General features: G+C 55.5%; 1 protein-coding gene across 2 annotated transcripts in view; it reads right to left on the reverse strand.

Annotated features, from left to right (window-relative positions):
* OTUD7A (OTU deubiquitinase 7A) overlaps positions 1 to 10,691 on the reverse strand; it is a 94,088-nt gene extending 83,397 nt beyond the window's left edge. For both annotated transcript variants that reach the window (XM_066239980.1, XM_066239979.1), the window contains exon 1: positions 10,539 to 10,691. The gene's annotated coding sequence lies outside the window, so the exon portion shown is untranslated. The remainder of the gene's footprint in view (positions 1 to 10,538) is intronic.
* Positions 10,692 to 10,896: the final 205 nt, after the last annotated feature.

Here is a 10,896-nt window from a genome sequence, read left to right on the forward strand (position 1 = left end):
AGGGACGTGACCTTGACCTTGGCTTTGCACAGAGAAGGCAGGCGGCGGATCTGAGACAGCCACGCCTGACTTCCACGCAGAAAGCTGGGGGACACAGGCCTCGTGGAGCAGAGGAAATGCATTTGGGAGAAAGTGGGTTCCAGACCCCATACTTGAATTGAGGGGGTCCCCCGCCCAGCTTCACCCTGACCCCCCCCCAATCTCCAATAAGGAACATGACAAACATCACAGGGGAAGGGGCACAGGAATCAGGCACAGAAATGGGGGAGGTGCTGGCCGGTTGGCTAAGTGGACATCCCGGGCTTAATCCCCGGTCAGGGCACACAGGAGAAGCGACCATCTGCTTCTCTTTCCCTCCCTCTCCCTCTTCTCTCTCTCTTCCTCTCCCGTAAGCCAGTGGCTTGATTGGTTCGAGTGTTGGCCCCAGGCACTGAGCATAGCTTGGTTGGTCCAAGCATCAGCCCTCGATAGGCTTTGTCAAGTGGATCCTGGTTGGGGCGCACACAGGGAGTCTGTCTCACTATCTCCCCTCTTCTCACTTAAAAAAAAAAAAAAGGAAAAGAAATGGGGGAGGGGCAGGAGAAGCTCATGCAGAGGTGTGAGGAAATTCTCACTAGGGGACAGGTAAAGAGCCAGTCCTAACGTCACCCCAGAGGAGGTGGCCGGCTTTAAAGAACAGGAATGTTTTATCTGATCGTTTCAGGGGTCCAATGTGGAGAAGCTCATGCAGAGGTGTGAGGACATTCTCACTAGGGGACAGGTAAAGAGCCAGCCCTAACGTCACCCCAGAGGAGGTGGCCGGCTTTAAAGAACAGGAATGTTTTATCTGATCGTTTCAGGGGTCCAATGTGGAGAAGCTCATGCAGAGGTATGAGGACATTCTCACTAGGGGACAGGTAAAGAGCCAGTCCTAACGTCACCCCAGAGGAGGTGGCTGGCTCTAAACAACAGGACGTTTTATCTGATCGTTTCAGGGGTCCAATGTCGGACATGGGTCTCCCTGGGCTGACAGGGTCCTCAGGGAGGCGGTGGGGGGGCTCCCCCAGAGAACCTGCAGCCCCGTCTTCCACGGTCTCCAGCGGCCACTTGGCACCCCTCGGCCTGTGGTCCCCTTTCTAGAAACCCCGTATCCTCACCTTCTGTCTCCACGGTCACAGCCTTCCCCGACTCCGACCCTCTGGCCTCTCGTGGGAGCACGGCCGGTCCACCTGGATGTTTCCTGATGACATCCCCACCTCCAGGCTCCTAACCTCATCATCATGTCGGCCTCCTGAAATAGCATATTCACAGGTTCTAGGGCCGAGGACATGTACCTCGTTGGGTCCGTATCCTGCCTCCCTCAAGAAAGAATCTCGGTCCTCACCCCTTCCAGGGAGTCCAGGACGCCCGCACGACTTGGCTCATGGTCCCCTGCCTAAAACCACATCAGGCAGGTCTCACCTGTGGGGACACGGAGGTCGGGAGACACAGACACATACGTATATAATGGACAGTACAGAACTGTAACTCTTCCTACAAGGTACACCGCGTGGCAGGACACGGGGCCCCACCGTTGTTCTGCGGATTCTGTGTGTGCAGCCAAAGCTGGAGCTCAAGTGTTTTTTTTGTGCTTTTTTTTAACATTGATTTTATTTATTTATTTATTTTTACAGAGACAGAGAGAGAGTCAGAGAGAGGGACAGACAGGAATGGAGAGAGATGAGAAGCATCAACCATTCGCTTTTTGTTGCAACACCTTAGTTGTTCATTGATTGCTTTCTCATATGTGCCTTGACTAGGGGGCTACAGCAGACCGAGTAACCCCTTGCTCGAGCCAGTGACCTTGGGTCCAAGCTGGTGAGCTTTGCTCAAACCAGATGAGCCCGCGCTCAAGCTGGCGACCTCGGGGTCTCGAACCTGGGTCCTCCGCATCCCAGTCTGATGCTCTATCCTAGGGGTCGGGAACCTATGGCTCGCGAGCCAGATGCGGCTCTTTTCATGGCTGCATCTGGCTCTCGCAGACAAATCTTTAATAAAAAAAAATAATGTTAAAAATATAAAACATTCTCCTGTATTACAATCCATTCATTTCCTACCGCTCATGTTCACGGTTGCGGGTGGCTGGAGCCAATCACAGCTGTCCTCCGGGACAACACCAAATTTTTATTGGATAATGCGTAATGTACACCGGTCGTTGTATGGCTCTCACGGAATTCCATTTTAAAATATGTGGCGTTCATGGCTCTCTCAGCCAGAAAGGTTCCCGACCCCTGCTCTGTCCACTGCGCCACCGCCTGGTAAGTGGAGCTCAAGTTTTTGAAGAGGTTTCAGATGTTCCCGCAAACCACCTCCTTTCTCAAACTCCACCGCTTAGGAACCGGGGAGCCACACACAAGGCCAGAAAAAAACAATTCAATCTCTCCTTCCAGTCCCCGCAGGACTCCTTCTGCGCACTTAACAAGCACCGGCCCGCGGTCCGCGCCTTCCGCGCCAGACGCAGTGAGCGCTTCTCCTCCCGGTGCGGAGTAGTCGGGTAGAGACGCACGGTAGAGACGCACGCTCCGCGCACTCGTTTCTAAGTGTCAACCTTTGTCCCAGGTGTTCTGTGTCCTCCTCCACGGGGGGGGGGGGGGACGGCGGGCACACGTGTGTGTAGGAACCCCCTTACTCTTCTCTCTCTGCGATGACCAGTCAGTGTTTGGGAGAAAACTGGGTGGTTCTTCTGCACGGGACCACAGAGTGAGACGGGTGTCAGAGGCCACACAGCCGCGTGTCTTCGTTTTCACATGTGACATCATGATTATCAAGATCTTAAGAAAACGCATTCAAAGTGAAGGCTGGGACAAGAAGGGAGCCCTCTCTCTGGCCGGGAGCCCCAAGCTATCACCACGGGGACAGCAGGACCACATGCAGAGGCTCATCCGTGCCCGTGTTCTTGGAGTGGCCCTCTGGTCACTGGTCACCTCGGACACAGAAGAGTTTAATTTAAATGCGGCCGCATCCTGACCCTGTGATAATAAAACCCCACATGCTAAGCGGTGGGATTGCACCCGTACGGACCCCCTGCCCAGGACCCCCCAAAGCCTCAAGCCCCCTTGGTGATAGCGCATTTCTGAGCACACCACCGGCCAGACTGTTCACGGGACAAGTCAAGTCAACCGAGAGAAGACGCGTTAAGGAACCCGCCAACCTCGCCCGGGGCAGGCAGGTGAGCCCGGGGAGAGAGCAGAATCCAGACTCCAGCGGCCACTCCCAGCCAAGTGGACCCCGAGGGCTCAGCTCACAGCCGGCACATCAGACGAGATGGATTTGTCACACAGACTCACCAGGGGACGCAGCCACACACCGTGACCCGACTGGCAATTCCAGGCCACCAGCTCCCGAAAGAGCCAGCCCAGGCCTGCAGCCTGCCCACCAGCTGTAGCCCTCCCTCGGAGCCCACTGAAGCCAGAGAACCGCAGAGTCCTGCCTCCACCCGGTGAGCTGAGCGGCAGGGCCTACCTCCGAGGTGGCAGAGGGGCCGAGGTGGCAGAGGGGCCCCTGTGCCCTCCACTGCAGTCAGTGCCAAGGACGAGGGATGCCCTGCAGGCTCAGAGCTGAGAGCCCCAGCAGGCCCTGCCCTTCACCGCCTGGACTGCAGGCGGGACCCCTCTCAGGGCTGCTTTTCTCTTTTGTCTCCCTGACCCCCCCCCCCCTACATTTTCTCATGTAAACGACTTATCTGTCTTCAACAACTCCCAAAAGGAAGCAAATGGATTCTGGCACTGTCCCATCCGGTGAGCCCTCAGGGGCTGCTGCTATCTGTGTGCCCAGCGGGGCCCCACAACATAGGAGACACCGGCTGGGTTCCTGGGGACTCTGCCGTCTACTCTGATTTAGAAGAACTTCCTCTTTTTTTTTTTTTTTTTTTATTTGAAACAGAGCTGGCTGATACGGCTAGATACTCTACAAGAACCGCAAAGCCACAGAAGGTCATCCGTCCTTCTTACCACCCAAAAAAGTCAAAGCAAGTTCATGCAAACAATACCCTGATTGACAAGTGCAAACCATCCATAGATCCAGTGACAGGGGTGGGGGGGTGGGGGTGGGATGGGGGGAGAAACCGGGCTGGTTGGTGAGACAGACAGACAGACTCGGTCTCCGATTCCTTTTCTCGGAATGATGACGGACCTCTCTCTCAAACTGAAGAACGAATCCACTGCGGGCATTCTCACTGGCTCCTCCCCGGAATCCTGCAGGAGGGGGCCTGAGAAAATATTCTCCCCCGGGGACTCCTGGGGCCGTGCTCAAGGTCACGCAGCTGGGTCAGCCTGTGTAAGCCAGCTGTCAACGTGTTCCGCTTATGTGTACTGTTCAGGGGTGATTCCTTCAGGAGACAGCACGATATTACCCCAGAGACTGGAAAGACACATACATTCCAATGTATACCATTTAAAGAGAAAAAGGTAACTGTGTGTGTCTTGGATGCCAGTCATTTTTTTTTTAAGGCACAAAGAATGACACACACAAATGTATTGCCCACCCTTCAAAAATACACATTTCGCCTGACCTGTGGTGGCACGGTGGATGGAGCATCAATCTGAAAGGCGGGGGTCGCCAGTTCAAAACCCTGAGCTTGCCTGGTCAAGGCACATATGGGAGTTGATGCTTCCTGCTCCTCCTCCCCCCCCTTCTTTCTCTAGAAATAAGTAAAATCTTAAAAACAAAACAAAACAAAAACACATTTATATCTAGGATCAAGACCATCATTAGGGAAATGTTGGGGAAATAGATTGTTAGCCCTGACCTTTGAACCCCCAAGAGAAAAGGGTGCTGACTCAGCTTTCTAGGTGGAGTAGGCTGCAGCAGGTGGGGGGGGGGGGTGGCCATGGCCCAGGACACCATGCACTGGGAAGTCTCTCCTCCCCTGAGTTTAATTTACGAAACAGGAGAGCCCCAGGTCATAGACAACTGCTACAGTGGAAGCACAGAGATGACCTGGGCACACCGTGGGGGAGGGGGAGGGGTCAGTGCCAAGGAAGCAGAGTCGGGGGGGTTCTTCTCAGAGGTATCAGTCCCCCAGCTGGCAGGGACAGCAGCTGGGACGTAGCTCCTGCTCCAAGCAGCCGCCTTCCCTGAGGTGAGCTCCTGAAGTCTTGTCTCGGTAATGGAAAAACAATCTAATCTCCAAGTGTGTGTGTGTGTGTGTGTGTGTCTGTGTGTGTGTGTCTGTGTGTGTGTGTGTCTGTGTGTGTGTGTGTCTGTCTGTGTGTGTCTCTGTGTGTGTGTGTCTCTGTGTGTGTGTGTAGGGGGATTGTCTGTTCACATCACCAATCCCCAGCACCACCTGAAACTAGGCAGTTATGGAATCAAACCATCCAACGAAACGCCGAGCAGAAAAGGAAATGATCATCGACGGTTCCCATTTAGTATTTCGTAAAAGTCAACGGAGGGTCTACCTCACAGAGATGCGTGAAGAAGACGTCAGGCGCCCAGGTATATTTATAAGGAGAATTATGTAAGAGTACACCCAGCTCAAAGAGAAAAAACTTCCTGGGAAGAGAAACTCAAAATCCTTCAAACTTAGCCAATGAGTTTATTTAAGACTTAGCTGCTCCAACTGAGAGAGAGAGAGAGAGAGAGAGAGAGAAGGAAACAGAGAGAGATGTATCTACAAGTGGCCCGAGCGTGAATGGGCATTTGGTCCCTCAGATTAGAACACGAGAGGATAGAGAGTAGAAATCTCTAACAGCAAGGACTGGAGTCTCGTGGAATCACGGGGTTTTACTAGATCAGGCCTTGGAGGTTTGGAAGGCTAATGCTCCCCTGTTCTCATGAGGAGCCCAGAGTGTGAGGGGATCAGGCCTTGTCCAGGGTGGCCAGCTGTGGCCGGAGCAGAAGGAAATATGCAAGGTCTACACCATCCCAAGTCCAGTAGTTGCTCACTCCAACCCCTCCTCCTGGGTCAAGAGATGCTGCCGACAAACCAGCCAGCAGGAGTCTGGGGTTCGATTCCCGGCCAGGGCACACAGGAGAAGCGCCAATCTGCTTCTCCACCCCTCCCCCTCTCCTTCCCCTCTGTCTCTCTCTTCCCCTCCTGCAGCCAAGGCTCCGTTGGAGCAAAAGATGGTCCGGGTGCTGAGGATGGCTCCGAGGCCTCTGCCTTAGGCGCTAGAATGGCTCTGATTGCGGCAGAGCGACGCCCCAGATGGGCAGAGCATTGCCCCATGGTGGGCGTGCCAGGTGGATCCTGGTCGGGCGCATGTGGGAGTCTGTCTAACTGCCTCCTTGTTTCCAGCTTTGGAAAAATACAAAAAACCAACCAACCAAACAAAAAAAACCCCCACACCTCCACCATTCAGGCAGGGGATACCACCATCCGGCCCATCTCTCGATCTCAGGATTTAAAGACTTATTTTCAACCCACTTCTTCAGTGCATTCCTACGAACACCATGACACCCCGTCCCCAAAGTGTGGCGAAGGCCCTTGCCCGCTCTAATCTGTCTGTGCTAAGGCCGTCTTATTCTGGGTCAGAGACACAGGCACAGTAGCCACAAACGCCAATCCCACACGCCAAGGGGACACTATTTGCAAATTAGAGAGATCACAGAAAGGACAGCATGTTTGGTTTCCATTCAAACGCCCCCCGGACCCCAGGGTTCCCTGGGGGTAGCATGGTCCGGGGTCACCCTCAGGAATGCACTTCTAAAGGGACCAGGGGCCACCTGTTTTATATATATATATATATACATATATATATATATATATATACACACACACACACACACACACACACACACATTTTAATCTAGTGGTATTTCTCCCTGAAGCCATTTAGAGATTTGCAAGTGAAGAGCTCAGTTTCACCACAAAGCTGAAAAAAACAAAACAATAAAAACCACATTATTCCTGTTTGCCCGCTTGAAATCAATACTTTGGCTTTGCGTGCATTTTCGATGGAGTAAGAAGTAAGAGTGAGAGAGAGAGAGAGAGAGAGAGAGAGAGAGATCCGGTCATGGCCTTTGGATGGTTCTCTCGTAGAAAATGATTTCCCTTCCAGGTGCTGTGGTTTCCCCCTTCAGCATGTGGGCTCCAGGGGGAAGGGAGAAAGAAGTGCCTGATTTTGGGCAGCCTACCCACATGCCACGGGATCCCCGACCCCGGGGGGAAACACCCTTCCCAGATGACCCTCACTTCCCCAGGCTGGGTGGTCCTGCAAGGAGAAGCCTCAGAGGGAACTCGCTGATGGGCACCCCGGCACATGCCCGACCTAAGTCAGGTTAAATAGGTGTATGGGAACCGCACACGCCTCTTTGCTCCACCCCACCCCCACCCCCGCTTTATTTTCTTGTGGCAAAAGACACATCCAGTGATCCCACATTGGCTTGTCTCCCTCAGGAGAAACCCCGAGGTAGGCGAGCCATCCTGGGAGGTCAGGCCAGAGAAACCCCAGCAGGTGCCCCTGCCAGGACTCCCCCCGCCCCAGGGTTTGAGTCCCCGTGGAAATCAGACCAAGAGCAGACAGCAAGCAGTTGGGGGGGGGGGGCTGGCATCGTCATGCCCTTGCCGGGACCGGGAATGCCCACTCGCTCCTTGTCGAGCCAGCAGCCTATCCTTCCACAGTCCCCAGAGGCTAGAACCAACCGCTCCTCTCCCCAAACGAAGAGCCACTCAAGCCACCTGCCCAGCCCCATCCCGGGGAGCCCGCGTTCTGGGAGCCACAGCCTCTGGCTCTTCCAGTGGGTGCCTGACCTTCGCCAGTGTCCATCCTTTGGGCGACAGGCGTAGGGAGGCGTGGCGCCCACGCGAGCGCGCGCATGCGCGTGCGCGCGGACACACACACACACACACACACACACACACACACACAAGTGCGGCGCACCTGCATGCGCCCAACTTCCCCCCAACTTGGCCATCCCTCCCACGGTGGCTGAGGTAGGGGACAGCCGGCCCGCGCTCAGCACGCCCCCTGCTGGCCCTGCGGGAGCTGACTCAGCCTTTCTTCCCTGGGACCAACACAGGGGACTCCGTGACCTTAAGATCCGAAAGCCACAAAAAGAAAAAGAAAAAAAAAAAAAAAAAAAAAGCCAAGGAAGGCAATGATGGCTTCTTAGACACGGGAGACACACTACTCTTAAGCACAGAAAGGGTATGATTCTTTTCTTTTTTTTTTTTTTTTTAATAAATGACAGACGTCTGAAAAGGCAGTGGAAACAAAGCCCTTGTATTTTCACAAGTTACTACAGTTGAGTGACATCGAACAAGAGTATGGCGGGTATTTCCACGAGTCCACAGGTGAAAAATAAAACGGGTCTGTGGCCAGAGTGGGTTCACAGGCTCAGTCTCCAAAGGGCTTGCATCCCCGGAGCCTTAAAAAATCCATTTTCACCCTACTGAGGATACTGCCATGGCAGACCAATCTCAGCCAGGACCTTGAGAGCTCAGGTTTTAAAGCAACTCTACAGAGTGGGTCAGAGTCATGAAAAAGACACACATTGAGGATAATTCTGCTCCCGTCTCACCCAGCGGTGCCATTATAAATATACTTGGCACCTTCCTTTCGGGAGGTGAGGAGCCATGGACACCCTGCTTGCTTCGTGGGGAGTGGCCCTCGTCTCCACAAGGTGAAAACAGATGGTTCAGTGTCTCCCCAACCCCAGCGCCGGCCCCTACCAGGGTCAAGGGCCTCAGCAGCAACTTCCTCCGGGGACACCTGCAACTCAGAATCCAGATGGACGCCCAAACCTGGCCAGACTCCATAAAAGCAATGACTGCGACTCATGGCTGCCCTGAATGTCACGTATATTCCGAAGCAAACCACCACCTGCCCGTTCTATTCATGCCCGCCTGGGATTGGCGAGCGTTGCGCACTGGACCGAACTCTCACTCTCATGTGGCGTGCGTGCTATTAAATTCCTGAAAGACCCACTAGGATACACTAATGATTTTGGGTGGGCGTAGTTTAACCAACAAGGTGCAGCCAGTAATTATTAAATACAACCCCCCCACACAAATGTCCATACTTTGGTCCTTAATTGAATATCCTTTCGATTTTGTAGGCTTAAGTAGTTTATGCAGACTGTCTTGGGAACATGCGTCCTTTAGTTCCCATAATAGTCGGTACTAACGGAACACTCACAAGCGCAACCAGGATGGCATGTTGCTCGCCTTTAAGGGGGGAGAGACTCCCCTAAAACCCTTGTAGGTAGTGCTGTAGGGAGGGCTCCAGCTTCAGAAGGCTCTCTGCCCTCTTTGGGTGTTGAACTGGCCTCGGAGGCTGGTGGGGCAGACAGCTACTACGTCAGGAAATGAGAAGCCAGAAGGACCCCCTAGGGGGGCCGTCAGCCCTCTCTCTGGGACACATTCTGAAGGGGGGGGTAGGGGGACAGAAAAGGAAAGCGACTCGCCGATTTCCCCAAAGCTACCAAGGCCTGTAAAGGTTGAGGAGACACTGTCCTCCTTTTCCTGGACATACATCAATCACCTGTGCCATCAGTGATACTGTCTTTACATTTATTTATTTATTTATTTTTATGCTCACGACTGACTTTCATTGACAAAGATAAGGCAAGGCAACAAGCATGTAAGTGTCACGCTTGCTTGACTTTCCCCTGGACCCTTGAGCCGTGGATGAAGCAAATCTCAAATCCGTCAGCCTCTGACAAGTTTCCCCTCCGGCCACTCTCAGATCTACCCTTTCTCAAGCCGATACACGGAAAATAAAAGCCATTTCTTCCACCCGTGCAAGGTGTTTTGAGTTCAGAGAGCAAAGTCAAACCCATTTTATTGCAAAGATTCCCAGAGAGCTGCAATAGCTACACGCGAGCGGTTTGTCCAATGAAGGAAAGTTTTAGTTAATGATGACATCACTAACATTTCCCAAATTTAAAGGAGCTCCAAGAGTAAAGCAGATACAATATTTCACCCCCACCCCCCGCTCCAGTGGGAAGACATTAGGGAAGGCCTTCGGGTTCACAGCCAAATAGCATGAATGGTTTGCCCAGTCAGACCCAGCGGAGCGAGCGAGCGGTGCTTTGGCCGCGGTGGCCCACGCAGCCACGGCTCCGGCGCCCGGCTAGCGAGCGGCCTCACGCGTTGCTCCCGGGCCGGGCCGGGCCGTGCCTGGGAGTCAGCTGGCGTCGCGGGACCCCCGGCGCATACACACGGACCCAGAGGCCGGTCCCTCCACGCCTGTCATCACGTTCCAGTGCGGACAGCTAAGCGGCCCGGAGGAGACGCCGGCCCCGATACAGTGGAAGCGCCGCGCCCTGCCTGGGAGATGCGCGCCTCTCCGGGCCGGAGCCGGTGGCCACGGAGCCCGCAGGGTCCAGAGCGGAGCCCGCAATGCAGACGCGCCGTCGAGCCTTGCGCGGAGCCCACGACCCCCGTGGACCCCTGCGCCCCCAGCGCTCCCGAGCCCTCGCGCCAAGGCCACCCGGCCTCTGCGCCCACCCGCCTCGCCACGGAGCCGCGGAGGAACCCGGAGCCCGCGCTCGCACAGAGCACTTGCCGGGCCCGCGGCCCCGGCCCGGCCCCAGCCCCGCCGCCGCCGTCAGCACCGCGGCCAGCGCCGTCTCACCTGCCGCGCGCGCCGCGCCGCGCCGCTCCGCTCCGCCAGCCCGCAGCGCCGCAGTCGCCGCTACCCCGACTTCCATTTTCTGTCGCTTTAAAGGAAAACCGGATTAGCTGTTTCGCTCGCGCCCCGGCTCCGCGGCCCCCTCCCCAGCTGCCGTTCGCGGTCCCGGGGGCCTCTCCTCCCCCGCCTTCTTCCGCGCGCTGCTCCGCCCCTCGCGCCCGGTCCGCTCCTCCCGCGGCCGCGCGCAGCGCCCGCCTCCCGGCTCCGCCCGCAGCCGCCGGGCGCGCGCCCACCCTGACGTCACCGCCACAGCCGCGCCCCCGCCGCCCGTGGACGTGCGCGCGTGTCGGCGCACCCCGCC

The sequence above is a fragment of the Saccopteryx bilineata genome, chromosome 7 (assembly GCF_036850765.1).
Source record: "Saccopteryx bilineata isolate mSacBil1 chromosome 7, mSacBil1_pri_phased_curated, whole genome shotgun sequence".
Classification (NCBI taxonomy): domain Eukaryota; kingdom Metazoa; phylum Chordata; class Mammalia; order Chiroptera; family Emballonuridae; genus Saccopteryx; species Saccopteryx bilineata.